This window comes from Carica papaya, chromosome 8, assembly GCF_054855325.1.
Source record: "Carica papaya isolate Zhongbai chromosome 8, ASM5485532v1, whole genome shotgun sequence".
NCBI classification, from domain to species: Eukaryota; Viridiplantae; Streptophyta; class Magnoliopsida; order Brassicales; family Caricaceae; genus Carica; species Carica papaya.
Window position 1 is genome coordinate 16,808,499 of NC_142316.1, and position 25,632 is coordinate 16,834,130.

At 46.3% G+C, this 25,632-nt stretch overlaps 7 non-coding genes and 46 pseudogenes across 7 annotated transcripts; all 53 read right to left on the bottom strand.

The window, feature by feature from the left end:
- Window positions 1-72: 72 nt before the first annotated feature.
- On the bottom strand, window positions 73-191 carry LOC148244379 (5S ribosomal RNA; annotated as a pseudogene).
- A 561-nt stretch (window positions 192-752) lies between these two features.
- Window positions 753-871, bottom strand: LOC148244380 (5S ribosomal RNA). Its single transcript, XR_015815310.1, has one exon. It is a non-coding gene; the product is annotated as a 5S ribosomal RNA (ribosomal RNA).
- A 209-nt stretch (window positions 872-1,080) lies between these two features.
- LOC148244381 (5S ribosomal RNA) lies at window positions 1,081-1,199 on the bottom strand (annotated as a pseudogene).
- A 204-nt stretch (window positions 1,200-1,403) lies between these two features.
- LOC148244382 (5S ribosomal RNA) lies at window positions 1,404-1,521 on the bottom strand (annotated as a pseudogene).
- A 797-nt stretch (window positions 1,522-2,318) lies between these two features.
- Window positions 2,319-2,437, bottom strand: LOC148244383 (5S ribosomal RNA). Its single transcript, XR_015814349.1, has one exon. It is a non-coding gene; the product is annotated as a 5S ribosomal RNA (ribosomal RNA).
- Window positions 2,438-2,639: 202 nt separating this feature from the next.
- Window positions 2,640-2,761, bottom strand: LOC148244384 (5S ribosomal RNA; annotated as a pseudogene).
- Window positions 2,762-2,996: 235 nt separating this feature from the next.
- On the bottom strand, window positions 2,997-3,115 carry LOC148244385 (5S ribosomal RNA; annotated as a pseudogene).
- Window positions 3,116-3,321: 206 nt separating this feature from the next.
- On the bottom strand, window positions 3,322-3,440 carry LOC148244386 (5S ribosomal RNA). Its single transcript, XR_015815880.1, has one exon. It is a non-coding gene; the product is annotated as a 5S ribosomal RNA (ribosomal RNA).
- Window positions 3,441-3,647: 207 nt separating this feature from the next.
- LOC148244387 (5S ribosomal RNA) lies at window positions 3,648-3,766 on the bottom strand (annotated as a pseudogene).
- Window positions 3,767-3,971: 205 nt separating this feature from the next.
- Window positions 3,972-4,090, bottom strand: LOC148244388 (5S ribosomal RNA). Its single transcript, XR_015815468.1, has one exon. It is a non-coding gene; the product is annotated as a 5S ribosomal RNA (ribosomal RNA).
- A 155-nt stretch (window positions 4,091-4,245) lies between these two features.
- LOC148244389 (5S ribosomal RNA) lies at window positions 4,246-4,364 on the bottom strand (annotated as a pseudogene).
- Window positions 4,365-4,568: 204 nt separating this feature from the next.
- Window positions 4,569-4,687, bottom strand: LOC148244390 (5S ribosomal RNA; annotated as a pseudogene).
- Window positions 4,688-4,892: 205 nt separating this feature from the next.
- LOC148244391 (5S ribosomal RNA) lies at window positions 4,893-5,011 on the bottom strand (annotated as a pseudogene).
- A 523-nt stretch (window positions 5,012-5,534) lies between these two features.
- Window positions 5,535-5,653, bottom strand: LOC148244392 (5S ribosomal RNA; annotated as a pseudogene).
- A 205-nt stretch (window positions 5,654-5,858) lies between these two features.
- Window positions 5,859-5,977, bottom strand: LOC148244393 (5S ribosomal RNA; annotated as a pseudogene).
- A 205-nt stretch (window positions 5,978-6,182) lies between these two features.
- Window positions 6,183-6,301, bottom strand: LOC148244394 (5S ribosomal RNA; annotated as a pseudogene).
- A 562-nt stretch (window positions 6,302-6,863) lies between these two features.
- LOC148244395 (5S ribosomal RNA) lies at window positions 6,864-6,982 on the bottom strand. Its single transcript, XR_015814774.1, has one exon. It is a non-coding gene; the product is annotated as a 5S ribosomal RNA (ribosomal RNA).
- A 209-nt stretch (window positions 6,983-7,191) lies between these two features.
- Window positions 7,192-7,310, bottom strand: LOC148244396 (5S ribosomal RNA; annotated as a pseudogene).
- A 203-nt stretch (window positions 7,311-7,513) lies between these two features.
- LOC148244397 (5S ribosomal RNA) lies at window positions 7,514-7,632 on the bottom strand (annotated as a pseudogene).
- Window positions 7,633-7,841: 209 nt separating this feature from the next.
- LOC148244398 (5S ribosomal RNA) lies at window positions 7,842-7,960 on the bottom strand (annotated as a pseudogene).
- A 203-nt stretch (window positions 7,961-8,163) lies between these two features.
- Window positions 8,164-8,282, bottom strand: LOC148244399 (5S ribosomal RNA; annotated as a pseudogene).
- Window positions 8,283-8,491: 209 nt separating this feature from the next.
- On the bottom strand, window positions 8,492-8,610 carry LOC148244400 (5S ribosomal RNA; annotated as a pseudogene).
- Window positions 8,611-9,175: 565 nt separating this feature from the next.
- LOC148244401 (5S ribosomal RNA) lies at window positions 9,176-9,294 on the bottom strand (annotated as a pseudogene).
- Window positions 9,295-9,497: 203 nt separating this feature from the next.
- On the bottom strand, window positions 9,498-9,616 carry LOC148244402 (5S ribosomal RNA; annotated as a pseudogene).
- Window positions 9,617-9,821: 205 nt separating this feature from the next.
- Window positions 9,822-9,940, bottom strand: LOC148244403 (5S ribosomal RNA; annotated as a pseudogene).
- A 561-nt stretch (window positions 9,941-10,501) lies between these two features.
- Window positions 10,502-10,620, bottom strand: LOC148244404 (5S ribosomal RNA; annotated as a pseudogene).
- Window positions 10,621-10,829: 209 nt separating this feature from the next.
- Window positions 10,830-10,948, bottom strand: LOC148244405 (5S ribosomal RNA; annotated as a pseudogene).
- A 532-nt stretch (window positions 10,949-11,480) lies between these two features.
- On the bottom strand, window positions 11,481-11,599 carry LOC148244406 (5S ribosomal RNA; annotated as a pseudogene).
- A 209-nt stretch (window positions 11,600-11,808) lies between these two features.
- LOC148244407 (5S ribosomal RNA) lies at window positions 11,809-11,927 on the bottom strand (annotated as a pseudogene).
- Window positions 11,928-12,830: 903 nt separating this feature from the next.
- Window positions 12,831-12,949, bottom strand: LOC148244408 (5S ribosomal RNA; annotated as a pseudogene).
- Window positions 12,950-13,509: 560 nt separating this feature from the next.
- LOC148244409 (5S ribosomal RNA) lies at window positions 13,510-13,628 on the bottom strand (annotated as a pseudogene).
- Window positions 13,629-13,837: 209 nt separating this feature from the next.
- LOC148244410 (5S ribosomal RNA) lies at window positions 13,838-13,956 on the bottom strand (annotated as a pseudogene).
- Window positions 13,957-14,843: 887 nt separating this feature from the next.
- On the bottom strand, window positions 14,844-14,962 carry LOC148244411 (5S ribosomal RNA; annotated as a pseudogene).
- Window positions 14,963-15,167: 205 nt separating this feature from the next.
- Window positions 15,168-15,286, bottom strand: LOC148244412 (5S ribosomal RNA; annotated as a pseudogene).
- A 564-nt stretch (window positions 15,287-15,850) lies between these two features.
- Window positions 15,851-15,969, bottom strand: LOC148244413 (5S ribosomal RNA; annotated as a pseudogene).
- A 531-nt stretch (window positions 15,970-16,500) lies between these two features.
- LOC148244414 (5S ribosomal RNA) lies at window positions 16,501-16,619 on the bottom strand (annotated as a pseudogene).
- A 562-nt stretch (window positions 16,620-17,181) lies between these two features.
- Window positions 17,182-17,300, bottom strand: LOC148244415 (5S ribosomal RNA; annotated as a pseudogene).
- Window positions 17,301-17,859: 559 nt separating this feature from the next.
- On the bottom strand, window positions 17,860-17,978 carry LOC148244416 (5S ribosomal RNA; annotated as a pseudogene).
- A 209-nt stretch (window positions 17,979-18,187) lies between these two features.
- Window positions 18,188-18,306, bottom strand: LOC148244417 (5S ribosomal RNA; annotated as a pseudogene).
- A 204-nt stretch (window positions 18,307-18,510) lies between these two features.
- On the bottom strand, window positions 18,511-18,628 carry LOC148244418 (5S ribosomal RNA; annotated as a pseudogene).
- Window positions 18,629-19,188: 560 nt separating this feature from the next.
- LOC148244419 (5S ribosomal RNA) lies at window positions 19,189-19,307 on the bottom strand. Its single transcript, XR_015815581.1, has one exon. It is a non-coding gene; the product is annotated as a 5S ribosomal RNA (ribosomal RNA).
- Window positions 19,308-19,512: 205 nt separating this feature from the next.
- On the bottom strand, window positions 19,513-19,631 carry LOC148244420 (5S ribosomal RNA; annotated as a pseudogene).
- A 560-nt stretch (window positions 19,632-20,191) lies between these two features.
- Window positions 20,192-20,310, bottom strand: LOC148244421 (5S ribosomal RNA; annotated as a pseudogene).
- A 204-nt stretch (window positions 20,311-20,514) lies between these two features.
- On the bottom strand, window positions 20,515-20,632 carry LOC148244422 (5S ribosomal RNA; annotated as a pseudogene).
- Window positions 20,633-20,842: 210 nt separating this feature from the next.
- Window positions 20,843-20,961, bottom strand: LOC148244423 (5S ribosomal RNA; annotated as a pseudogene).
- A 204-nt stretch (window positions 20,962-21,165) lies between these two features.
- Window positions 21,166-21,284, bottom strand: LOC148244424 (5S ribosomal RNA; annotated as a pseudogene).
- A 207-nt stretch (window positions 21,285-21,491) lies between these two features.
- Window positions 21,492-21,610, bottom strand: LOC148244425 (5S ribosomal RNA; annotated as a pseudogene).
- Window positions 21,611-21,813: 203 nt separating this feature from the next.
- LOC148244426 (5S ribosomal RNA) lies at window positions 21,814-21,931 on the bottom strand (annotated as a pseudogene).
- Window positions 21,932-23,142: 1,211 nt separating this feature from the next.
- On the bottom strand, window positions 23,143-23,261 carry LOC148244427 (5S ribosomal RNA; annotated as a pseudogene).
- A 916-nt stretch (window positions 23,262-24,177) lies between these two features.
- On the bottom strand, window positions 24,178-24,296 carry LOC148244428 (5S ribosomal RNA; annotated as a pseudogene).
- A 209-nt stretch (window positions 24,297-24,505) lies between these two features.
- On the bottom strand, window positions 24,506-24,624 carry LOC148244429 (5S ribosomal RNA; annotated as a pseudogene).
- Window positions 24,625-24,827: 203 nt separating this feature from the next.
- On the bottom strand, window positions 24,828-24,945 carry LOC148244430 (5S ribosomal RNA; annotated as a pseudogene).
- Window positions 24,946-25,507: 562 nt separating this feature from the next.
- Window positions 25,508-25,626, bottom strand: LOC148244431 (5S ribosomal RNA). Its single transcript, XR_015816003.1, has one exon. It is a non-coding gene; the product is annotated as a 5S ribosomal RNA (ribosomal RNA).
- Window positions 25,627-25,632: the final 6 nt, after the last annotated feature.

A 25,632-nucleotide genomic window follows, 5' to 3' on the forward strand; every position in this document is an offset into this window, starting at 1 on the left:
CACAATTGCGTATAAACCAGGGGACCCCAGTTCCAGTCGTGCGTAACGTCGAACGACCCGTCTTAAAAAAAATTAGTGCGACACGAGGACTTCCCAGGAGGTCACCCATCCGAGTACTACTCTCGCCCAAACACACTTAACTGTGAAGTTCTGATGGGATCCGGTGCATTAATGCTGGTATGATCGCACCTGTTTAATTCCGCGCTGCAAATACATAAACTCCTTCTCCTTTCTTCCCCCTCCCGTCATTTGTTTCCTTGTGCGTGCGCACTGCACCTTCTGTGCTCGTTCTAATATCAAGTAAAATGCTACGGTGCCGTGACTCACATTTGCGAATAAACCTGAGGACCATAATTCAAGTCGCGCGTATCGTCGAAAGAATCATCTGCAAAAGAATGGGTGCAACACGAGGACTTTCTAAGAAAATTGGTGAAATATAAGGACTTCGCAGGAGGTCACCCATCCTAGTGCTACTCTCGCCCAAGCACCCTTAACTTGCGGAGTTCTGATAAAATCTGTTGCATTGTTGCTGGTATGATCGCTCATGTTTCATTATGCACTGCAAATACATACACTTTTTCTCCCTCCATCCCCCCTCCCGTCATTTGTTTCCTTGTGCGTGCACTCTGCATCTCTCATTCTCGTTCTAATATCGATTAAAATGCCCCTGCTTCTTGACTCACATTTGCGTATAAACCAGCGGACCCTAGTTCCAGTTGCGCGTAACGTCGAACGACCCGTCTGAAAAAAAATTGGTGCGACACGAGGACTTCCCAGGAGGTCATCCATCCGAGTACTACTCTCGCCCAAGCACACTTAACTGCGGAGTTCTGATGGGATCTGGTGCATTAGTGCTGGTATGATCGCACCCGTTTAATTCAACGCTGCAAATACATAAACTCCTTCTCCTTTCTTCCCCCTCCCGTCATTTGTTTTCTTGTGCGTGCGCACTGCACCTCTCGTTCTCGTTCAAATATCAAGTAAAATGCCACGGTGCCGTGACTCACATTTGCGAATAAATCTGCGGACCATAATTAAAGTCGCGCGTAACGTCGAACGTCACATCTAAAAAAAAGAAAATGGGTGCAACACGAGAACTTCCCAGGAGGTAACCCATCATTGTAGTACTTTCGCCAAAGCACACTTAACTGCGGAGTTCTGATGGGATCCGATGGATTTGTGCTTGTGTGACCGCACCTGCTTAATTTCGTACTGAAAATACATACACTCCTTCTTTCCTCCCCCCCTCCCATTATTTGTTTCCTTGTGCGTTCACACTGCACCTCTCCTTCTCATTCTAATATCTATTAAAATGCCCCTGATTCTTGACTCATATTTGCGTATAAACCAGTGGACCATAGTTCCAGTCTCGCGTAACGTCGAACGACCAATCTGAAAAAAAATTGTTGCGATACGAGGACTTCCGAAGAGGTCACCCATCCGAGTACTACTCTCGCCCAAGCACACTTAACTGCAGAGTTCTAATGGGATCCAGTGCATTAGTGCTGGTATGATGCCACTTGTTTAATTTTGCGCTTCAAATAGATACACTCCTTCTCTTTTCTTCCTCCTCCCGTCATTTGTTTCCTTGTGCGTGCGCACTGCACCTCCCGTACTTGTTCTAATATCAAGTAAAATGCCACGACGCCGTGACTCACATTTGCGAATAAACCTGCGGACCGTAAATCAAGTCGTGCGTAACGTCGAAAGAATCATCTGCAAAAAGATGGGTGCAACACGAGGACCTCCCAAGAAAATGGGTGAAATATAAGGACATCGCAGGAGGTCACCCATCCGAGTACTTTTCTCGCCCAAGCATCCTTAACTGCGGAGTTCTAATAGAATCCGTTGCATTAGTGCTGGTATGATCCATCATGTTTCATTCTGCACTGCAAATACATACACTCTTTCTCCTCCCATCCCCCCTCCTGTCATTTGTTTCCTTGTGCGTGCACTCTGCATCTCTCTTTCTCGTTCTAATATCAAGTAATATGCCCCGGCACCGTGACTCACCTTTGCAAATGAACCAGTGGTTTATAATTCCATTCGCGCGTAACGTCGAACAACCCATCCGAAAAAAAATAGGTGCAACACGAGGGCATGATCCATCATGTTTCATTCTGCACTGCAAATACATACACTCTTTCTCCTCCCATCCCCCCTCCTGTCATTTGTTTCCTTGTGCGTGCACTCTGCATCTCTCTTTCTCGTTCTAATATCAAGTAATATGCCCCGGCACCGTGACTCACCTTTGCAAATGAACCAGTGGTTTATAATTCCATTCGCGCGTAACGTCGAACAACCCATCCGAAAAAAAATAGGTGCAACACGAGGGCTTCCCAAGTGGTCACCCATCCGAGTACTACCCTCGCCCAAGCACAATTAACTGCAGAGTTCTGATGGGATCCGGAGTTTTGGTGCTGGTATGATCGCACCTGTTTAATTTCGCGCTGCAAATACATACACTCCTTCTCCTTTCTTCCCCCTCCGGTCATTTGTTTCCTTGTGCGTTCACACTTCACCTCTCATTCTCGTTCTAATATCGATTAAAATGCCCCTGCTTCTTGACTCACATTTGCGTATAAACCAGTGGACCCTCGTTCCAGTCGCGCGTAACGTCGAACGACCCGTCTAAAAAAAAATTGGTGCGACGCGAAGACTTCCTAGGAGGTCACCCATCCGAGTACTTCTCTCGCCAAAGCACACTTAACTGTAGAGTTCTGATGGGATCCCGTGCATTAGTGCTAGTATGATTCCATTTGTTTAATTTTGCGCTTCAAATACATACACTCCTTCTCTTTTCTTCCTCATCCCGTCATTTGTTTCCTTGTGCGTGCGCACTGCACCTCCCGTACTCGTTCTAATATCAAGTAAAATGCTACGGTGCCATGACTCACATTTGTGAATAAACCTGCGGACCATAAATCAAGTCGTGCGTAACGTCGAAAGAATCATCTACAAAAAGATGGGTGCAACACGAGGACCTCCCAAGAAAATGGGTGAAATATAAGGACTTCGCAGGAGGTCACCCATCCGAGTACTTTTCTCTCCCAAGCACCCTTAACTGCGGAGTTCTGATAGAATCCGTTGCATTAGTGCTGGTATGATCCCTCATGTTTCATTCTGCACTGCAAATACCTACACTCTTTCTCCTCCCATCCCCCCTCCCGTCATTTGTTTCCTTGTGCGTGCACTCTGCATCTCTCTTTCTCGTTCTAATATCAAGTTATATGACCCGACACCGTGAGTCACCTTTGCAAATGAACCAGTGGTTTATAATTCCATTCGCGCGTAACGTCGAACAACCCATCCGAAAAAAAATAGGTGCAACACGAGGGCTTCCCAAGTGGTCACCCATCCGAGTACTACCCTCGCCCAAGCACACTTAACTGCGGAGTTCTGATGGGATCCGGAGTTTTGGTGATGGTATGATCGCACCTGTTTAATATCGCGCTGCAAATACATACACTCCTTCTCCTTTCTTCCCCCTCCGGTCATTTGTTTCCTTGTGCGTTCACACTTTACCTCTCATTCTCGTTCTAATATCGATTAAAATGCCCATGATTCTTGACTCAAATTTGTGTATAAACCAGCGGACCCTAGTTCCAGATGCGCGTAACGTTGAACGACACGTCTGAAAAAAAAAATTGGTGCGACACGAGGACTTCCCAGGAGCTCATCCATCCGAGTACTAATCTCACCCAAGCACACTTAACTGCAGAGTTCTGATGGGATCTGGGGCTTTAGTGCTGGTATGATCGCACCTGTATAGTTTCGCGCTACAAATACATACACTCTTTCTCCTTTCTTCCCCCTCCCGTCATTTGTTTCCTTGTGCGTTCACACTTCACCTCTCATTCTCGTTCTAATATCGATTAAAATGCCCCTGCTTCTTGACTCACATTTGCGTATAAACCAGCGGACCCTAGTTCCAGTCGCGCGTAACTTCGAACGACTTGTCTGAAAAAAAATTGGTGCGACACGAGGACTTCCCAGGAGGTCACCCATCCGAGTACTACTCTCGCTCAAGCACACTTATCTGCGGAGTTCTGATGGGATCCGGTGCATTAGTGCTGGAATGATCGCACCAGTTTAATTTCGCGCTGCAAATACATAAACACCTCTCGTTCTCATTCAAATATCAAGTAAAATGCCACGGCGCCGTGACTCACATTAGCGAATAAATCTGCCGACCATAATTAAAGTCGCGCGTAACGTCGAACGACACATCTGAAAAAAAGAAAATGGGTGCAACACGAGAACTTCCCAGGAGGTAACCCATCATTGTACTACTTTCGCCAAAGCACACTTAACTTCGGAGTTCTGATGGGATCCGGTGCATTTGTGCTGGTGTGACCGCACCTGTTTAATTTTGTGCTGAAAATACATACACTCCTTCTTCCCTCCCCCCCTCCCATCATTTGTTTCCTTGTGCGTTCACACTGCACCTCTCGTTCTCGTTCTAATATCGATAAAAATGCCCCTGATTTTTGACTCACATTTGCGTATAAACCAGCGGACCCTAGTTCCAGTCGCGCGTAACGTCGAACGACCCGTCTGAAAATAAATTGGTGCGACACGAGGACTTCCCAGGAGGTCACCCATCCGAGTACTACTCTCGCCCAAACACACTTAACTGCAGAGTTCTGATGGGATCTGATGCATTAGTGCTGGTATGATCGCACTTGTTTAATTCAACGCTGCAAATACATACAGTCCTTCTCCTTTCTTCCCCCTCTCGTCATTTGTTTCCTTGTGCGTTCACACTTCACCTCTCATTCTTGTTAAAATATCGATTAAAATGCCCCTGCTTCTTGACTCACATTTGCGTATAAACCAGTGGACCCTAGTTCCAAACACGCGTAACGTCGAACGACCCGTCTGAAAAAAAATTGCTGCGACACGAGGACTTCCCAAGAGGTCACCCATCCGAGTACTAATCTCGCCAAAGCACACTTCACTTCGGAGTTCTGATGGGATCTGGTGCGTTAGTGCTGGTATGATTGCACCTGTTTAATTTCGCGCTGCAAATACATAAACTCTTTCCCCTTTCTTCCCCCTCCCGTTCTCGTTCTAATATCGATTAAAATGCCCCTGCTTCTTGACTCATATTTGCGTATAAACCAGCGGACCCTAGTTCAAGACGAGCGTAACGTCGAACGACCTATTTGAAAAAAAATTGGTGCGACACGAGGACTTCACAAGAAAATGGGTGAAATATAAGGACTTCGCAGGAGGTAACCCATGCTAGTACTACTCTCGCCCAAGCACCCTTACCTACGGAGTTCTGATAGAATCTGTTGCATTAGTGCTGGTATGATCGCACCTGTTTCATTTCGTGCTGAAAATACATACACTCCTTCTCCTTCCCTCCCCCCTCCCATCATTTGTTTCCTTGTGCGTTCACACTGCACCTCTTTTTCTCGTTCTAATATCGATTAATATGCCCTTGCTTCTTGACTCACATTTGCGTATAAACAAGTGGACCATAGTTCCAGTTGCGCGTAATGTCGAACGACCCGTCTGAAAAAAAATTTGTGGGACACGAGAACTTCCCAGGAGGTCACCCATCCGAGTTCTACTCTCGCCCAAGCACACTTAACTGCAGAGTTATGATGGGATCCGTTGCATTAGTGCTGGTATGATCGCACTCGTTTAATTTCGCGCTGCAAATACATAAACTCATTTTCCTTTCTTCCCCCTCCCGTCATTTGTTTCCTTGTGCGTGCGCACTGCACCTCCCGTGCTCGTTTTAATATCAAGTAAAATCCTACGACGCCGTGACTCACATTTGCGAATAAACCTGAGGACCAAAATTCAAGTCGCGCGTAACGTCGAAAGAATCATCTGCAAAAAAATGGGTGCAACACGAGGACTTCCCAAGTGGTCACCCATCCGAGTACTACTCTCGCCCAAGCACACTTAACTGCGGAGTTATGATGGGATCGGTTGCATTAGTGCTGGTATGATCGCACCTGTTTAATTTCGCTCTACAAATACATAAACTCCTTCTCCTTTCTTCCCCCTCCCGTCATTTGTTTCCCTGTGCGTGCATTCAGCTTCTCTCTTTCTCGTTCTAATATCAAGTAATATGCCCCGGCACCGTGACTCACCTTTGCAAATGAACTAGTGGTTTATAATTCCATTCGCGCGTAACGTCGAACAACCCATCCGAAAAAAAATATGTGCAACACGAGGGCTTCCCAAGTGGTCACCCATCCGAGTACTAATCTCGCCCAAGCACACATAACTGCGGAGTTCTGATGGGATCCAGTGCATTAGTGCTGGTGTGATCGCACCAGTTTAATTTCGCGCTGCAAATACATAAACTCATTCCCCTTTCTTCCCCCTACCGTCATTTGTTTCCTTGTGCGTGCGCACTGCACCTCCCGTTCTCGTTCTAATATCAAGTAAAATGCCACGGCGCCGTGACTCACATTTGCGAATAAACCTGAGGACCATAATTCAAGTCGCGCGTAACGTCGAAAGAATCATCTGCAAAAAAATGGGTGCAACACGAGGACTTAACAAGAAAATAGGTGAAATATAAGGACTTCACAGGAGGTAACCCAGGCTAGTACTACTCTCGCCCAAGCACCCTTAACTTGCGGAGTTCTGATAGAATCCGTTGCATTGGTGCTAGTATGATTGCTCATGTTTCATTCTGCGCTGCAAATACGTACACTTTTTCTCCCTCCATCCCCCCTACCGTCATTTGTTTCCTTGTGCGTGCACTCTGCATCTCTCCTTCTCGTTCTAATATCGATTAAAATGCCCCTGCTTCTTGACTCACGTTTGCGTATAAACCAGTGGACCCTAGTTCCAATCGCGCGTAACGTCGAACGACCCGTCTGAAAAAAAAATTAGTGCGACACGAGGAATTCCCAGGAGGTCACCCATCCGGGTACAACTCTCGCCCAAGCACACTTAACTGCGGAGTTCTGATGGGATCCGGTGCATTAATGCTGGTATGATCGCACCTGTTTAATTTGGCGCTGCAATTGCATAAACTCCTTCTCCTTTCTTCCCCCTCCCGTCATTTGTTTCCTTGTGCGTGCGCACTGCACCTCTCGTTCTCGTTCAAATATCAAGTAAAATGCCACGGCGTCGTGACTCGCATTTGCGAATAAATCTGCGGACCATAATTAAAGTCGCGCGTAACGTCAAACGGCACATCTGAAAAAAAGAAAATGGGTGCAACACGAGAACTTCCCAGGAGGTAACCCATCATTGTACTACTTTCGCCAAACCACACTTAACTGTGGAGTTCTGATGGGATCCGGTGCATTTGTGCTGGTGTGACCGCACCTGTTTAATTTCGTGCTGAAAATACATACACTCCTTCTTCCCTCTCGCCTCCCATCATTTGTTTCCTTTTGCGTTCACACTGCACCTCTCCTTCTCGTTCTAATATCGATTAAAATGCCCCTGATTCTTGACTCACATTTGCGTATAAACCAGTGGATTGTAGTTCCAGTCGCGCTTAACGTCGAACGACCCGTCTGATAAAAAATTGGTGCGACACGAGGACTTCACAAGAGGTCACCCATCCGAGTACTACTCTCGCCCAAGCACACTTAACTGCGGAGTTCTGATGGGATCCGATGCATTAGTGCTGGTATGACCGCACCCGTTTAATTCCGCGCTGCAAATACATAAACTCATTCTCCTTTCTTCCCCCTCCCGTCATTTGTTTCCTTGTGCGTGCGCACTGCACCTCTCGTTCTCGTTCAAATATCAAGTAAAATACCACGGCGCCGTGACTCACATTTGCGAATAAATCTGCGGACCATAATTAAAGTCGCGCGTAACGTCGAACGACACATCTGAAAAAAAGAAAATGGGTGCAACACGAGAACTTCCCAGGAGGTAACCCATCATTGTACTCCTTTCGCCAAAGCACACTTAACTGCGGAGTTCTGATGGGATCCGGTGCATTTGTGCTGGTGTGACCGCACCTGTTTAATTTCGTGCTGAAAATACAAACACTCCTTCTTCCCTCTCCCCTCCCATCATTTGTTTCCTTGTGCGTTCACACTGCACCTCTCCTTCTCGTTCTAATATCGATTAAAATGCCCCTGATTCTTGACTCACATTTGCGTATAAACCAGCGGATTGTAGTTCCAGTCGCGCTTAACGTCGAACGACCCGTCTGATAAAAAATTGGTGCGACATGAGGACTTCACAAGAGGTCACCCATCCGAGTACTACTCTAGCCCAAGCACACTTAACTGCGGAGTTCTGATGGGATCCGATGCATTAGTGCTGGTATGATCGCACCTATTTAATTTTGCGCTGCAAATACATAAACTCCTTCTCCTTTCTTCCCCCTCCCGTCATTTGTTTCCTTGTGTGTGCGCACTGCACCTCTCGTTCTCGTTCAAATATCAAGTAAAATGCCACGGCGCCGTGACTCACATTTGCGAATAAATCTGCGAACCATAATTAAAGTCACGCGTAACGTCGAACGACACATCTGAAAAAAAGAAAATGGGTGCAACACGAGAACTTCCCACGAGGTAACTCATCATTGTACTACTTTTCCCAAAGCACACTTAACTGCGGAGTTCTGATGGGATCCGGTCCATTTGTGCTAGTATGATCGAACCTGTTTAATTTTACGCTGCAAATACATAAACTCATTCCCCTTTCTTCCCCCTCCCGTCATTTGTTTCCTTGTGCGTGCGCACTGCACTTCCCGTGCTCCTTCTAATATAAAGTAAAATGCTACGGTGCCGTGACTCACATTTGCGAATAAACCTGAGCACCATAATTCAAGTCACGCGTATCGTCGAAAGAATCATCTGCAAAAAAATGGGTGCATCAAAAGGACTTCCTAAGAAAATGGGTGAAATATAAGGACTTCGCAGGAGGTCACCCATCCTAGTGCTACTCTCGCCCAAGCACCCTTAACTTGCGGAGTTCTGATAGAATCCGTTGCATTGGTGCTGGTATGATTGCTCATGTTTCATTCTGCGCTGCAAATACATACACTTTTTCTCCCTCTATCCCCCATCCCGTCATTTGTTTCCTTGTGCGTGCGCACTGCACCTCCCGTGCTCGTTCTAATATCAAGTAAAATGCTACGGTGCCGTGACTCACATTTGCGAATAAACATGAGGACCATAATTCAAGTCGCGCGTATCGTCGAACGGCACATCTGAAAAAAAGAAAACGGGTGCAACACGAGAACTTCCCAGGAGGTAACCCATCATTGTACTACTTTCGCCAAAGCACACTTAACTTTGGAGTTCTGATAGGATCCGGTGCATTTGTGCTGGTGTGACAGCACCTGTTTAATTTCGTGCTGAAAATACATACACTCCTTCTTCCCTCCCCCCATCCCATCGTTTGTTTCCTTGTGCGTTCACACTGCACCTCTCCTTCTCGTTCTAATATCGATTAAAATGCCACTGATTCTTGACTCACATTTGCGTATAAACCAGTGGACCATAGTTCCAGTCGCGCGTAACGTCGAACGACCCATATGAAAAAAATAGGTGCAACGCGAGGGCTTCCCAAGTTGTCACCCATCCGAGTACTACTCTCACCCAAGCACACTTAAGTGCGGAGTTCTGATGGGATCCGGGGCTTTACTGCTGGTATGATCGCACCTGTTTAATTTCGCGCTGCAAATACATACACTCCTTCTCCTTTCTTCCCCCTCCGGTCATTTGTTTCCTTGTGCGTTCACACTTCACCTCTCATTCTCGTTCTAATATCGATTAAAATGCCCCTGCTTCTTGACTCACATTTGCGTATAAACCAGCGGACCCTAGTTCCAGACTCGCGTAACGTCAAACGACCCGTCTGAAAAAAAATTGGTGCGATACGAGGACTTTCCAGGAGGTCACCCATCCGAGTACTAATCTCGCCCAAGCACACTTAACTGCGGAGTTCTGATGGGATCCGGGGCATTAGTGCTGGTATGATCGCACCTGTTTAATTTCGCGCTGCAAATACATAAACTCATTCCCATTTCTTCCCCCTCCCGTCATTTCTTTCCTTGTGCGTGCGCACTGCACCGCCCGTGCTCGTTCTAATATCAATTAAAATACTACGGTGCCGTGACTCAAATTTGCGAATAAACCTGAGGACCATAATTCAAGTCGCGCGTATCGTCGAAAGAATCATCTGGAAAAAAATGGGTGCAACACGAGGACTTCCTAAGAAAATGGGTGAAATATAAGGACTTCGCAGGAGGTCACCCATCCTAGTGCTACTCTCGCCCAAGCACCCTTAACATACAGAGTTCTGAAAGAATCTGTTGCATTGGTGCTGGTATGATTGCTCATGTTTCATTCTGCGCTGCAAATACATACACTTTTTCTCCCTCCATCCCCCCTCCCGTCATTTGTTTCCTTGTGCGTGCACTCTGCATCTCTCCTTCTCATTTTAATATCGATTAAAATGCCCCTGCTTCTTGACTTACATTTGCTTATAAACCAGTGGACCCTAGTTCCAGTCGCGCGTAACGTCGAACGACCCGTCTGAAAAGAAATTAGTGCGACACGAGGACTTCCTAGGAGGTCACCCATCCGAGTACTACTCTCGCCCAAGCACACTTAACTGCGGAGTTCTGATGGGATCCGGTGCATTAGTGCTGGTATGATCGAACCTGTTTAATTTCGCGCTGCAAATACATAAACTCCTTCTCCTTTCTTCCCCCTCCCGTCATTTCTTTCTTTGTGCGTGCGCACTGCAACTCTCGTTCTCGTTCAAATATCAAGTAAAATGCCACGACGCCGTGACTCACATTTGCGAATAAATCTGCGGACCATAATTAAAGTCGCGCGTAACGTCGAACGGCACATCTGAAAAAAAGAAAATGGGTGTAACACGAGAACTTCCCAGGAGGTAACCCATCATTGTACTACTCTCGCCAAAGCACACTTAACTGCGGAGTTCTGATGGGATCCGGTGCATTTGTGCTGGTATGATCGCACCCGTTTAATTCTACGCTGCAAATACATAAACTCCTTCTCCTTTCTGCCCCCTCCCGTCCTTTGTTTCCTTGTGCGTGCGCACGGCACCTACCGTGCTCGTTCTAATATCAAGTAAAATGCTACGGTGCCGTCACTCACATTTGCGAATAAACCTGAGGACTGTAATTCAAGTCGCGCGTATCGTCGAAAGAATTATCTGCAAAAAATTGGGTGAAATATAAGGACTTCGCAGGAGGTCACCTATCCTAGTGCTACTTTCGCCCAAGCACCCTTAACTTGTCGAGTTCTAATAGAATCTGTTGCATTGGTGCTGGTATGATTGCTCATGTTTCATTCTGTGCTGCAAATACATACACTTTTTCTCCCTCCATCCCCCCTCCCGTCATTTGTTTCCTTGTGCGTGCACTCTGCATCTCTCCTTCTCGTTCTAATATCGATTAAAATGCCCCTGCTTCTTGACTCACATTTGCGTATAAACCAGTGGACCCTACTTCCAGTCGCGCGTAACGTCGAACGACCCGTCTGAAAAAAAAATTAGTGCGACAGGAGGACTTCCCAAGAGGTAACCCATCCGAGTACTACTCTCGCCCAAGCACACTTAACTGCGGAGTTCTGAAAGGATCCGGTGCATTAGTGCTAGTATGATCGAACTTGTTTAATTTCGCGCTGCAAATACATAAATTCCTTCTCCTTTCTTCCCCCTCCCGTCATTTGTTTCCAAGTGCGTGCGCACTGCACCTCTCGTTCTCGTTCAAATATCAAGTACAATGCCACGGCGCCGTGACTCACAGTTGCGAATAAATCTGCGGACCATAATTAAAGTCGCGCGTAACGTCTAACGACACATCTGAAAAAAAGAAAATAGGTGCAACACGAGAACTTCCCACGAGGTAACCCATCATTGTACTACTTTCACCAAAGCACACTTAACTGCGGAGTTCTGATGGGATCCGGTCCATTTGTGCTGGTATGATCGCACCTGTTTAATTTTGCGCTGCAAATACATAAACTCATTCCCCTTTCTTCCCCCTCCCGTCATTTGTTTCCTTGTCCTCCCGTGCTCGTTCTAATATAAAGTAAAATGCTACGGTGTCGTGACTCACATTTGCGAATAAACCTGAGGACCATAATTCAAGTCACCCGTATCGTCGAAAGAATCATCTGCAAAAAAATGGCTGCAACACAAGGACTTCTTAAGAAAATTTGTGAAATATAAGGACTTCGCAGGAGGTCACCCATCCTAGTGCTACTCTCGCCCAAGCACCCTTAACTTGCGGAGTTCTGATAGAATCCGTTGCATTGGTGCTGGTATGATTGCTCATGTTTCATTCTGCGCTGCAAATACATACACTTTTTCTCCCTCCATCCCCCCTCCCGTCATTTGTTTTCTTGTGCGTGCGCACTGCACCTCCCGTGCTCGTTCTAATATAAAGTAAAATGCTACGGTGCCGTGACTCACATTTGCGAATAAACCTGAGGACCATAATTCAAGTCGCGCGTATCGTCGAAAGAATCATCTGCAAAAAAATGGGTGCAACACGAGGACTTCCTAAGAAAATGGGTGAAATATAAGGACTTCGCAGGAGGTCACCCATCCTAGTGCTACTCTCGCCCAAGCACCCTTAACTTGCAGAGTTCTGAAAGAATCCGTTGCATTGGTGCTGGTATGATTGCTCATGTTTCATTCTGCGCTGCAAATACATACACTTTTTCTCCCTCCATCCCCCCTCCCGTCATTTGTTTCCTTGTGCGTGCACTCTGCATCTCTCCTTCTCATTCTAATATCGATTAAAATGCCCCTGCTTCTTGACTAACATTTGCGTATAAACCAGTGGACCCTAGTTCCAGTCGCGCGTAACGTCGAACGACCCGTCTGAAAAGAAATTAGTGCGACACGAGGACTTCCTAGGAGGTCACCCATCCGAGTACTACTCTCGCCCAAGCACACTTAACTGCAGAGTTTTTATGGGATCCGGTGCATTAGTGCTGGTATGATCGCACCTGTTTAATTCCGCGCTGCAAATACATAAACTCCTTCTCCTTTCTTCCCCCTCCCGTCATTTCTTTCCTTGTGCGTGCGCACTGCACCTCCCGTGCTCGTTCTAATATCAAGTAAAATGCTAAGGTGCCGTGACTCACATTTGCGAATAAACCTGAGGACCATAATTCAAGTCGCGCGTATCGTCGAAAGAATCATCTGCAAAAATGGGTACAACACGAGGACTTCTTAAGAAAATGGGTTAAATATAAGGACTTCGCAGGAGGTCACCCATCCTAGTGCTACTCTCGCCAAAGCATTCTTAACTTTCGGAGTTCTAATAGAATCCGTTACATTGGTGCTGGTATGATTGCTCATGTTTCATTCTGCGCTGCAAATACATACACTTTTTCTCCCTTTATCCCCCCTCCCGTCATTTGTTTCCTTGTGCGTGCACTCTGCATCTCTCCTTCTCATTCTAATATTGATTAAAATGTCCCTGCTTCTTGACTCACATTTGCGTATAAACCAGTGGACCCTAGTTCCAGTCGCGCGTAACGTCGTACGACCTGTCTGAAAAAAAAATTAGTGCGACACGTGGATTTCCCAGGAGGTCACCCATCCGAGTACTACTCTCGCCCAAGCACACTTAACTGCGGAGTTCTACTGGAATCCGATGCATTAGTGCTGGTATGATCGCACCTATTTAATTTTGCGCTGCAAATACATAAACTCCTTTTCCTTTCTTCCCCGTCCCGTCATTTGTTTCCTTGTGTGTGCGCACTGCACCTCTCGTTCTCGTTCAAATATCAAGTAAAATGCCACGGCGCCGTGACTCACATTTGCGAATAAATCTGCGGACCATAATTAAAGTCGCGCGTAACGTCGAATGACACATCTGAAAAAAAGAAAATGGGTGCAACACGAGAACTTCCCACGAGGTAACTCATCATTGTACTACTTTTCCCAAAGCACATTTAACTGCGGAGTTCTGATGGGATCCGGTCCATTTGTGCTAGTATGATCGCACTTGTTTAATTTTACGCTGCAAATACATAAACTCATTCCCCTTTCTTCCCCCTCCCGTCATTTGTTTCCTTGTGCGTGCGCACTGCACCTCCCGTGCTCCTTCTAATATAAAGTAAAATGCTACGATGCCGTGACTCACATTTGCGAATAAACCTGAGCACCATAATTCAAGTCACGCGTATCGTCGAAAGAATCATCTGCAAAAAAATGGGTGCATCAAAAGGACTTCCTAAGAAAATGGGTGAAATATAAGGACTTCGCAGGAGGTCACCCATCCTAGTGCTACTCTCGCCCAAGCACCCTTAACTTGCGGAGTTCTGATAGAATCCGTTGCATTGGTGCTAGTATGATTGCTCATGTTTCATTCTGCGCTGCAAATACATACACTTTTTCTCCCTCCATCCCCCATCCCGTCATTTGTTTCCTTGTGCGTGCGCACTGCACCTCTCGTTCTCGTTCAAAAATCAAGTAAAATGTCACGGCGCCATGACTCACATTTGCGAATAAATCTGCGGACCATAATTAAAGTCACGCGTAACGTCGAACGGCACATCTGAAAAAAAGAAAATGGGTGCAACACGAGAACTTCCCTGGAGGTAACCTATCATTGTACTACTTTCGCCAAAGCACACTTAACTGCGGAGTTATGATGGGATCCGGTGCATTTGTGCTGGTGAGACCGCACCTGTTTAATTTCGTGCTGAAAATACATACACTCCTTCTTCCCTCCTCCCCTCCCATCTTTTGTTTCCTTGTGCGTTCACACTGCACCTCTCCTTCTCGTTCTAATATCGATTAAAATGCCACTGATTCTTGACTCACATTTGCGTATAAACCAGCGGACCATAGTTCCAGTCGCGCGTAACGTCGAACGACCCATATGAAAAAAATAGGTGCAACGCGAGGGCTTCCCAAGTTGTCACCCATCCGAGTACTACTCTCACCCAAGCACACTTAAGTGCGGAGTTCTGATGGGATCCGGGGCTTTACTGCTGGTATGATCGCACCTGTTTAATTTCGCGCTGCAAATACATACACTCCTTCTCCTTTCTTCCCCCTCCGGTCATTTGTTTCCTTGTGCGTTCACACTTCACCTCTCATTCTCGTTCTAATATCGATTAAAATGCCCCTGCTTCTTGACTCACATTTGCGTATAAACCAGCGGACCCTAGTTCCAGACTCGCGTAACGTCAAACGACCCGTCTGAAAAAAAATTTGTGCGAAACGAGGACTTTCCAGGAGGTCACCCATCCGAGTACTAATCTCGCCCAAGCACACTTAACTGCGGAGTTCTGATGGGATCCGGGGCATTAGTGCTGGTATGATCGCACCTGTTTAATTTCGCGCTGCAAATACATAAACTCATTCCCATTTCTTCCCCCTCCCGTCATTTCTTTCCTTGTGCGTGCGCACTGCACCGCCCGTGCTCGTTCTAATATCAAGTAAAATACTACGGTGCCGTGACTCAAATTTGCGAATAAACCTGAGGACCATAATTCAAGTCGCGCGTATCGTCGAAAGAATCATCTGCAAAAAAATGGGTGCAACACGAGGACTTCCTAAGAAAAGGGGTGAAATATAAGGACTTCGCAGGAGGTCACCCATCCTAGTGCTTCTCTCGCCCAAGCACCCTTAAAATGCGGAATTCTGATAGAATCCGTTGCATTGGTGCTGGTATGATTGCTCATGTTTCATTCTGCGCTGCAAATACATACAGTTTTTCTCCTTTCTTCCCCCTCCCGTCATTTGTTTTCTTGTGCGTGCGCACTGTACCTCTCGTTCTCGTTCAAATATCAAGAAAAATGCCACGGCGCCGTGACTCACATTTGCGAATAAATCTGCGGACCATAATTAAAGTCGCGCGTAACGTCGAATGGCACATCTGAAAAAAAGAAAATGGGTGCAACACGAGAACTTCCCAAGAGGTAACCCATCATTGTACTAGTTACGCCAAAGCACACTTAACTGCGAATTTCTGATGGGATCCGTTGCATTTGTGCTGGTGTGACCGCACCTGTTTAATTTCGTGCTGAAAATACATACAGTCCTTCTTCCCTCCCCTCTCCCATCATTTGTTTCCTTGTGCGTTCACACTGCACCTCTCCTTCTCATTCTAATATCGATTAAAATGCCTCTAATTCTTGACTCACATTTGCGTATAAACCAGCGGACCATAGTTCCAGTCGCGCGTAACGTCGAACGACCCATCTGAAAAAAAATTGTTTCAATACGAGGACTTCCCAAGAGGTCACCCATCCGAGTACTACTCTCGTCCAAGCACACTTAACCGCAGAGTTCTGATGGGATCCAGTGCAGTAGTGCTGGTATGATGCCACTTGTCTAATTTTGCGCTTCAAATACATACACTCATTCTCTTTTCTTCCTCATCCTGTCATTTGTTTTTTTGTGCGTGCGCACTGCACCTCCCGTACTCGTTCTAATATCAAGTAAAATGCCACGGCGCCGTGATTCACATTTAAGAATAAATCTGCGGACCATAATTAAAGTCGCGCGTAACGTCGAACGGCACATCTGAAAAAAAGAAAATGGGTGTAACACGAGAACTTCCCAGGAGGTAACCTATCATTGTACTACTTTCTCCAAAGCACACTTAACTGCGGAGTTCTGATGGGATCCGGTGCATTTGTGCTGGTATGATCGCACCCGTTTAATTCCTCGCTGCAAATACATAAACTCCTTCTCCTTTCTTCCCCCTCCCGTCATTTGTTTACTTGTGCGTGCGCACTGCACCTCCCGTGCTCGTTCTAATATCAAGTAAAATGCTACGGTGCCATGACTCACATTTGCGAATAAACCTGAGGACCATAATTCAAGTCGCGCGTATCGTCGAAAGAATCATCTGCAAAAAAATGGGTGCAACACGAGGACTTCCTAAGAAAATGGGTGAAATATAAGGACTTCGCAGGAGGTCACCCATCCTAGTGCTACTATCGCCCAAGCACCCTTAACTTGCGGAGTTTGATAGAATCCGTTGCATTGGTGCTGGTATGATTGCTCATGTTTCATTCTGCGCTGCAAATACATACACTTTTTCGCCCTCCATCCCCCCTCCCGTCATTTTTTTCCTTGTGCGTGCACTCTGCATCTCTCCATCTCTTTCTAATATCGATTAAAATGCCCCTGCTTCTTGACTCACATTTGCGTATAAACCAATGGACCCTAGTTTCAGTCGCGCGTAACGTCGAACGACCCGTCTAAAAAAAAAAATTAGTGCGACACGAGGACTTCCCAGGAGGTCAACCATCCGAGTACTACTCTCGCCCAAGCACACTTAATTGCAGAGTTCTGATGGGATCCGGTGCATTAGTGCTGGTATGATCGCACCTGTTTAATTTCGCGCTGCAAATACATAAACTCCTTCTCCTTTCTTCCCCCTCCCGTCATTTGTTTCCTTGTGCGTGCGCACTGCACCTCCCGTTCTCGTTCTAATATCAAGTAAAATGCTACAGCGCCGTGACTCACATTTGTGAATAAACCTGAGGACCATAATTCAAGTCGCGCGTAACGTCGAAAGAATCATCTGCAAAAAAATGGGTGCAACACGAGGACTTCACAAGAAAATGGTTGAAATATAAGGACTTCGCAGGTGGAAACCCATGCTAGTACTACTCTCGCCCAAGCACCCTTACCTACGGAGTTCTGATAGAATCCGTTGCATTAGTGCTGGTATGATCGCACCTGTTTCATTTCGTGCTGAAAATACATACACTCCTTCTCCTTCCCTCCCCCTCCCATCAATTGTTTCCTTGTGCGTTCACACTGCACCTCTCCTTCTCGTTCTAATATCGATTAAAATGGCCCTGCTTCTTGACTCACATTTGTGTATAAACCAGCGGACCCCAGTTCCAGTTGCATGTAACGTCGAACGACCCGTCTAAAAAAAAATTGGTGCGACACGAGGACTTCCCAGGAGGTCACCCATCCGAGTACTACTTTCGCCCAAGCACACTTAACTGCGGAGTTATGATGCGATCCGGTGCATTAGTGGTGGTATGATCGCATCCGTTTAATTCCGCGCTGCAAATACATAAACTCCTTCTCCTTTCTTCCCCATCCCGTCATTTGTTTCCTTGTGCGTGCGCACTGCACCTCCCGTGCTCGTTCTAATATCAAGTAAAATGCTACGGTGCCGTGACTCACATTTGCGAATAAACCTGAGGACCATAATTCAAGTCGCGCGTATCGTCGAACGGCACATCTGAAAAAAAGAAAACGGGTGCAACACGAGAACTTCCCAGGAGATAACCCATCATTGTACTACTTTCGCCAAAGCACACTTAACTTTGGAGTTCTGATGGGATCCGGTGCATTTGTGCTGGTGTGACAGCACCTGTTTAATTTCGTGCTGAAAATACATACACTCCTTCTTCCCTCCCCCCCTCCCATCGTTTGTTTCCTTGTGCGTTCACACTGCACCTCTCCTTCTCGTTCTAATATCGATAAAAATGCCCCTGATTTTTGACTCACATTTGCGTATAAACAAGCGGAACATAGTTTCAGTCGCGCGTAACGTCGAACGATCCATCTGAAAAAAAATTGTTGCGATACGAGGACTTCCCAAGAGGTCACCCATCTGAGTACTACTCTCGCCCAAGCACACTTAACTGCAGATTTCTAATGAGATCCAGTGCATTAATGCTGGTATGATGCCACTTGTTTAATTTTGCGCATCAAATACATACACTCCTTCTCTTTTCTTTCTCCTCCCGTCATTTGTTTCCTTGTGCGTGCACACTGCACCTCCCGTACTCGTTATAATATCAAGTAAAATGCCGCGGCGCCGTGACTCAAATTTGCGAATAAACCTGCGGACCATAAATCAAGTCGCGCGTAACGTCGAAAGAATCATCTGTAAAAAGATGGGTGCAACACGAGGACCTCCCAAGAAAATGGGTGAAATATAAGGACTTCGCAGGAGGTCACCCATCCGAGTACTTTTCTCGCCCAAGCACCCTTAACTGCAGAGTTCTGATAGAATCCGTTGCATTAGTGCTGGTATGATCCCTCATGTTTCATTCTGCACTGCAAATACATACACTCTTTCTCCTCCCATCCCCCCTCCCGTCATTTGTTTCCTTGTGCGTGCACTCTGCATCTCTCTTTCTCGTTCTAATATCAAGTAATATGCCCCGGCACGTGACTCACCTTTGCGAATGAACCAGCGGATTATAATTCCATTCGCGCGTAACGTCGAACAACCCATCCGAAAAAAAATAGGTGCAACACGAGGGCTTCCCAGGTGGTCACCCATCCGAGTACTACCCTCGCCCAAGCACACTTAACTGCGGAGTTCTGATGGGATCCGGAGCTTTAGTGCTGGTATGATCGCACCTGTTTAATTTCGCGCTGCAAATACATACACTCCTTCTCTTTTCTTCCCCCTCCCGTCAATTGTTTCCTTGTGCGTTCACACTTCACCTCTCATTCTCGTTCTAATATCGATTAAAATGCCCCTACTTCTTAACTCACATTTGCGTATAAACCAGCGGACTCTAGTCCCAGACGCGCGTAACGTCGAATGACCCGTCTGAAAAACAATTGGTGCGACACGAGGACTTCCCAAGAGGTCACCCATCTGAGTTATAATCTCGCCCAAGCACACTTAACTGTGGAGTTCTGATTGGATCCGGTGCATTAGTGCTGGTATGATCGCAATTGTTTAATTTTGTGCTGCAAATACATAAACTCATTCCCCTTTCTTTCCTCTCCCGTCATTTGTTTCCTTGTGCGTGAGCACTGCACCTCCCGTTCTCGTTCTAATATCAAGTAAAATGCTACAGCGCCGTGACTCACATTTGCGAATAAACCTGAGGACCATAATACAAGTCGCGCGTAACGTCAAAAGAATCATCTGCAAAAAAATGGGTGCAACACGAGGACTTCACAAGAAAATTGGTCAAATATAAGGACTTCGCAGGAGGTAACCCATGTTAGTACTACTCTCGCCCAAGCACCCTTACCTACGGAGTTCTGATAGAATCCGTTGCATTAGTACTGGTATGATCGCACCTGTTTCATTTCGCACTGCAAAAACATACACTCCTCCTTTCTTCCCCCTCCCGTCATTAGTTTCCTTGTGCGTGCACACTGCACCTCTCGTTCTCGTTCAAATATCAAGTCAAATACCACGGCGCCGTGACTCATATTTGCGAATAGATTTGCGAACCATAATTAAAGTTGCGCGTAACGTCGAACGGCACATCTGAAAAAAAGAAAATGGGTGCAACACGAGAACTTCCCAGGAGGTAACCCATCATTGTACTACTTTCGCCACAGCACACTTAACTGCAGAGTTCTGATGGGATCCGGTGCATTTGTGCTGGTGTGACCGCACCTGTTTAATTTCGTGCCGAAAATACATACACTCCTTCTTCCCTCCCCCCCTCCCATCATTTGTTTCCTTGTGCGTTCACACTGCACCTCTCCTTCTCGTTCTAATATCGATTAAAATGCCCCTGATTCTTGACTCACATTTGCGTATAAACCAGCGGACCATAGTTCCAGTCGCGCGTAATGTCGAACGACCCATCTGAAAAAAAATTATTGCGATACGAGGACTTCCAAAGAGGTCACCCATTCGAGTACTACTCTCGCCCAAGCACACTTAACTGCAGAGTTCTGATGGGATCCAGTGCATTAGTGCTGGTATGATGCCATTTGTTTAATTTTGTGCTTCAAATACATACACTACTTCTCTTTTCTTCCTCCTCCCGTCATTTGTTTCCTTGTGCATGCGCACTGCACCTCCCGTTCTCGTTCAAATATCAAGTAAAATACCATAGCGCCGTGACTCACATTTGCGAATAAATCTGCGGACCATAATTAAAGTCGCGCGTAACGTCGAACGACACATCTGAAAAAAAGAAAATGGGTGCAACACGAGAACTTTCATGGAGGTAAACCATCATTGTACTACTTTCGCCAAAGCACACTTAACTGCGGAGTTCTGATGGGATCCAGTGCATTTGTGCTGGTGTGACCGCACCTGTTTAATTTCGTGCTGAAAATACATACACTCCTTCTTCCCTCCCTGCCTCCCATCATTTGTTTCCTTGTGCGTTCACACTGCAACTCTCATTCTCGTCCTAATATCGATTAAAATGCCCTTGATTCTTGACTCACATTTGCGTATAAACCAGCGGACCATAGTTCCAGTCGCGCGTAACGTCGAACGTCCCCTCTGAAAAAAAATTGTTGCGATACGAGGACTTCCCAAGAGGTCACACATTCGAGTACTACTCTCGCCCAAGCACACTTCACTGTGGAGTTCTGATGGGATCCGGTGCATCAGTGCTGGTATGATCGCACCTGTTTAATTTCGCGCTGCAAATACATAAACTCATTCCCCTTTCTTCCCCCTCCCGTCATTTATTTCCTTGTGCGTGCGCACTGCACCTCTCGTTCTCGTTCAAATATCAAGTAAAATGCCACGGCGCCGTGACTCACATTTGCAAATAAATCTGCGGTCCATAATTAAAGTCGCGCGTAACGTCGAACGGCACATCTGAAAAAAAAAATAGGTGCAACACGAGAACTTCCCATGAGGTAACCCATCATTGTACAACTTTCGCCAAAGCACACTTAACTGCGGAGTTCTGATGGGATTCGGTGCATTTGTGCTGGTGTGACCGCACCTGTTTAATTTCGTTCTGAAAATACATACACTCCTTCTTCCCTCCCCCCTCCCATCATTTGTTTCCTTGTGCGTCCACACTGCACCTCTCTTTCTCGTTCTAATATCGATTAAAATGCCCCTAATTCTTGACTCACATTTGCGTATAAACCAGCGGACCATAGTTCCAGTCGCGCGTAATGTCGAACGACCCATCTGAAAAAAAATTATCGCGATACGAGGACTTCCCAAGAGGTCACCCATCCGACTACTACTCTCGCCCAAGCACACTTAACTGCAGAATTCTAATGGGATCCAGTGCATTAGTGCTGGTATGATGCCACTTTTTTAAGTTTGCGCTTCAAATACATACACTTCTTCCATTTTCTTCCTCCTCCCGTCATTTGTTTCCTTGTGCGTGCGCACTGCACCTCCCGTTCTCGTTCAAATATCAAGTAAAATGCCACGGCGCCGTGACTCACATTTGCAAATAAATCTGCGGACCATAATTAAAGTCGCGAGTAACGTCGAACGACACATCTGAAAAAAAGAAAATGGGTGCAACACGAGAACTTTCCAGGATGTAACCCATCATTGTACTACTTTCGCCAAAGCACACTTAACTGTGGAGTTCTGAAGGGATCCGGTGCATTTGTGCTGGTGTGACCGCACCTGTTTAATTTCGTGCTGAAAATACATACACTCCTTCTTCCCTCCCCCCTCCCATCATTTGTTTCCTTGTGCGTTCACACTGCACCTCTTTTTCTCGTTCTAATATCGATTAAAATGCCCCTTTTTCTTAACTCACATTTGCGTATAAACCAGCGGACTATAGTTCCAGTAGCGCGTAACGTCGAACGACACATCTGAAAAAAAATTGTTGCGATACGAGGACATCCCAAGAGGTCACGCATCCGAGTACTACTCTCGCCCAAGCACACTTAACTGCAGAGTTCTGATGGGATCGAGTGCATTAGTGCTGGTATGATGCCACTTGTTTAATTTAGCGCTTCAAGTACATACACTCCTTCTCTTTTCTTCCTCCTCCCGTCATTTGTTTCCTTTTGCGTGCGCACTGCACCTCTCGTTCTCGTTCTAATATCAAGTAAAATGCCACGGCGCCGTGACTCACATTTGCGAATAAACCTGCATACCATAAATCAAGTCGCGCGTAACGTCGAAAGAATCATCTGCAAAAAGATGGGTGCAACACGAGGACCTCCCAAGAAAATGGGTGAAATATAAGGACTTCGCAGGAGGTCACCCATTCGAGTACTTTTCTCGCCCAAGCACCCTTAACTGCGGAGTTCTGATAGAATCCGTTGCATTAGTGCTGGTATGATCCCTCATGTATCATTCTGCACTGCAAATACATACACTCTGTCTCCTTCCATCCCCCCTCCTGTCATTTGTTTTCTTGTGCGTGCACTCTGCATCTCTCTTTCTCGTACTAATATGAAGTAATATGCCCCGGCAACATGACTGACCTTTGCAAATGAACCAGCGGTTTATAATTCCATTCGCGCGTAACGTCGAACAACCCATCCGAAAATATATAGGTGCAACACGAGGGCTTCCCAGGTGGTCACCCATCCGAGTAATACTCTCGCCCAAGCAAACTTAATTGCGGAGTTCTGATGGGATCCGGAGCTTTAGTGCTGGTATGATCGCACCTGTTTAATTTTGCGCTGCAAATACATACACTCCTTCTCCTTTCTTCCCCCTCCCGTAATTTGTTTCCTTGTGCGTACACACTTCACCTCTCGTTCTCGTTCTAATATCGATTAAAATGCGCCTGCTTCTTGACTCACATTTGCGTATAAACCAGCGGACCCTAGTTCCAGACGCGCGTAACGTCGAACGACCAGTCTGAAAAAAAATTGGTGCGACACGAGGATTTCACAAGAAAATGGGTGAAATATATGGACTTCGCAGGAGGTATCCCATGCTAGTACTACTCTCACCCAAGCACCCTTACCTACGGAGTTCTAATAGAATCTGTTGCATTAGTGCTGGTATGATTGTACCTGTTTCATTTCGTGCTGAAAATACATACACTCCTTCTCCTTCCCTCCCCCTCCCATCAATTGTTTCCTTGTGCGTGCGCACTGCACCTCTCGTGCTCGTTCTAATATCAAGTAAAATGCTACGGTGCCGTGACTCACATTTGCGAATAAACCTGAGGACCATAATTCAAGTCGCGCGTATCGTCGAAAGAATCATCTGCAAAAAAATGGGTGCAACACGAGGACTTCCTAAGAAAATGGGTGAAATATAAGTACTTCGCAGGAAGTCACCCATCCTAGTGCTACTCTCGCCCAAGCACCCTTAACTTGCGGAGTTCTGATAGAATCCGTTGTATTGGTGCTGGTATGATTGCTCATGTTTCATTCTGCGCTGCAAATACGTACACTTTTTCTCCCTCCATCCCCCCTCCCGTCATTTGTTTCCTTGTGCGTGCATTCTGCATCCCTTTTTCTCGTTCTAATATCGATTAAAATGCCCATGCTTCTTGACGCACATTTGCGTATAAACCAGTGGACCCTAGTTGCAGTCGCGCGTAACGTCGAACGACCCGTCTGAAAAAATAATTAGTACGACACGAGGACTTCCCAAGAGGTCACCCATCCGAGTACTACTCTCGCCCAAGCACACTTAATTGCGGAGTTCTGATGGGATCCGGTGCATTAGTGCTAGTATGATCGCACCTGTTTAATTTCGCGCTGCCAATACATAAACTCCTCCTCCTTTCTTCCCCCTCCCATCATTTGTTTCCTTGTGCGTGCGCACTGCACCTCTCGTTCTCGTTCAAATATCAAGTAAAATGCCACGGCGCCGTGACTCACATTTGCAAATAAATCTACGGACCATAATTAAAGTCGCGCGTAACGTCGAACGGCACATCTGAAAAAAGGAAAATGGGTGCAACACGAGAACTTCCCAGGAGGTAACCCATCATTGTACTACTTTCGCCAAAGCACACTTAACTGCAAAGTTCTGATGGGATCCGGTGCATTTGTGCTGGTGTGACCGCACCTGTTTAATTTCTTGCTGAAAATACATACACTCCTTCTTCCCTCCCCGCTCCCATCATTTGTTTCCGTGTGCGTTCACACTGCACCTCTCCTTCTCGTTCTAATATCGATTAAAATGCCCCTGATTCTTGACTCACATTTGCGTATAAACCAGCAGACCATAGTTCAAGTCGCGCGTAACGTCGAACGACCCATCTGAAAAAAAATTGTTGCAATACGAGGACTTCCCAAGAGGTCACCCATCCGAGTACTACTCTCGCCCAAGCACACTTAACTGCAGAGTTCTGATGGGATCTAGTGCATTAGTGCTGGTATGATGCCATTTGTTTAATTTTGCGCTTCAAATACACACACTCCTTCTCTTTTCTTCCTCATCCCGTCATTTGTTTCCTTGTGAATGCGCACTGCACCTCCTGTACTCGTTCGAATATCAAGTAAAATGCCACGGCGCCGTGACTCACATTTGCGAATAAACCTGCGGACCATAAATCAAGTCACACGTAACGTCGAAAGAATCATCTACAAAAAGATGGGTGCAACACGAGGACCTCGCAAGAAAATGGGTAAAATATAAGGACTTCGCAGGAGGTCACCCATCCGAGTACTTTTCTCGCCCAAGCACCCTTAACTGCGGAGTTCTGATAGAATCCGTTGCATTAGTGCTGGTATGATCCCTCATGTTTCATTCTGCACTGCAAATACATACACTCTTTCTCCTTCCATCCCCCCTCCCGTCATTTGTTTCCTTGTGTGTGCACTCTGCATCTCTCTTTCTCGTTCTAATATCAAGTAATATGCCCCGGCACCGTGACTCACCTTTGCAAATGAACCAGCGGTTTATAATTCCATTTGCGCGTAACGTCGAACAACCCATCCGAAAAAAAAATAGGTGCAACACGAGGGCTTCCCAGGTGGACTCCCATCCGAGTACTACTCTCGCCCAAGCACACTTAACTGCGGAGTTCTGATGGGATCCGGAGGTTTAGTGCTGGTATGATCGCACCTGTTTAA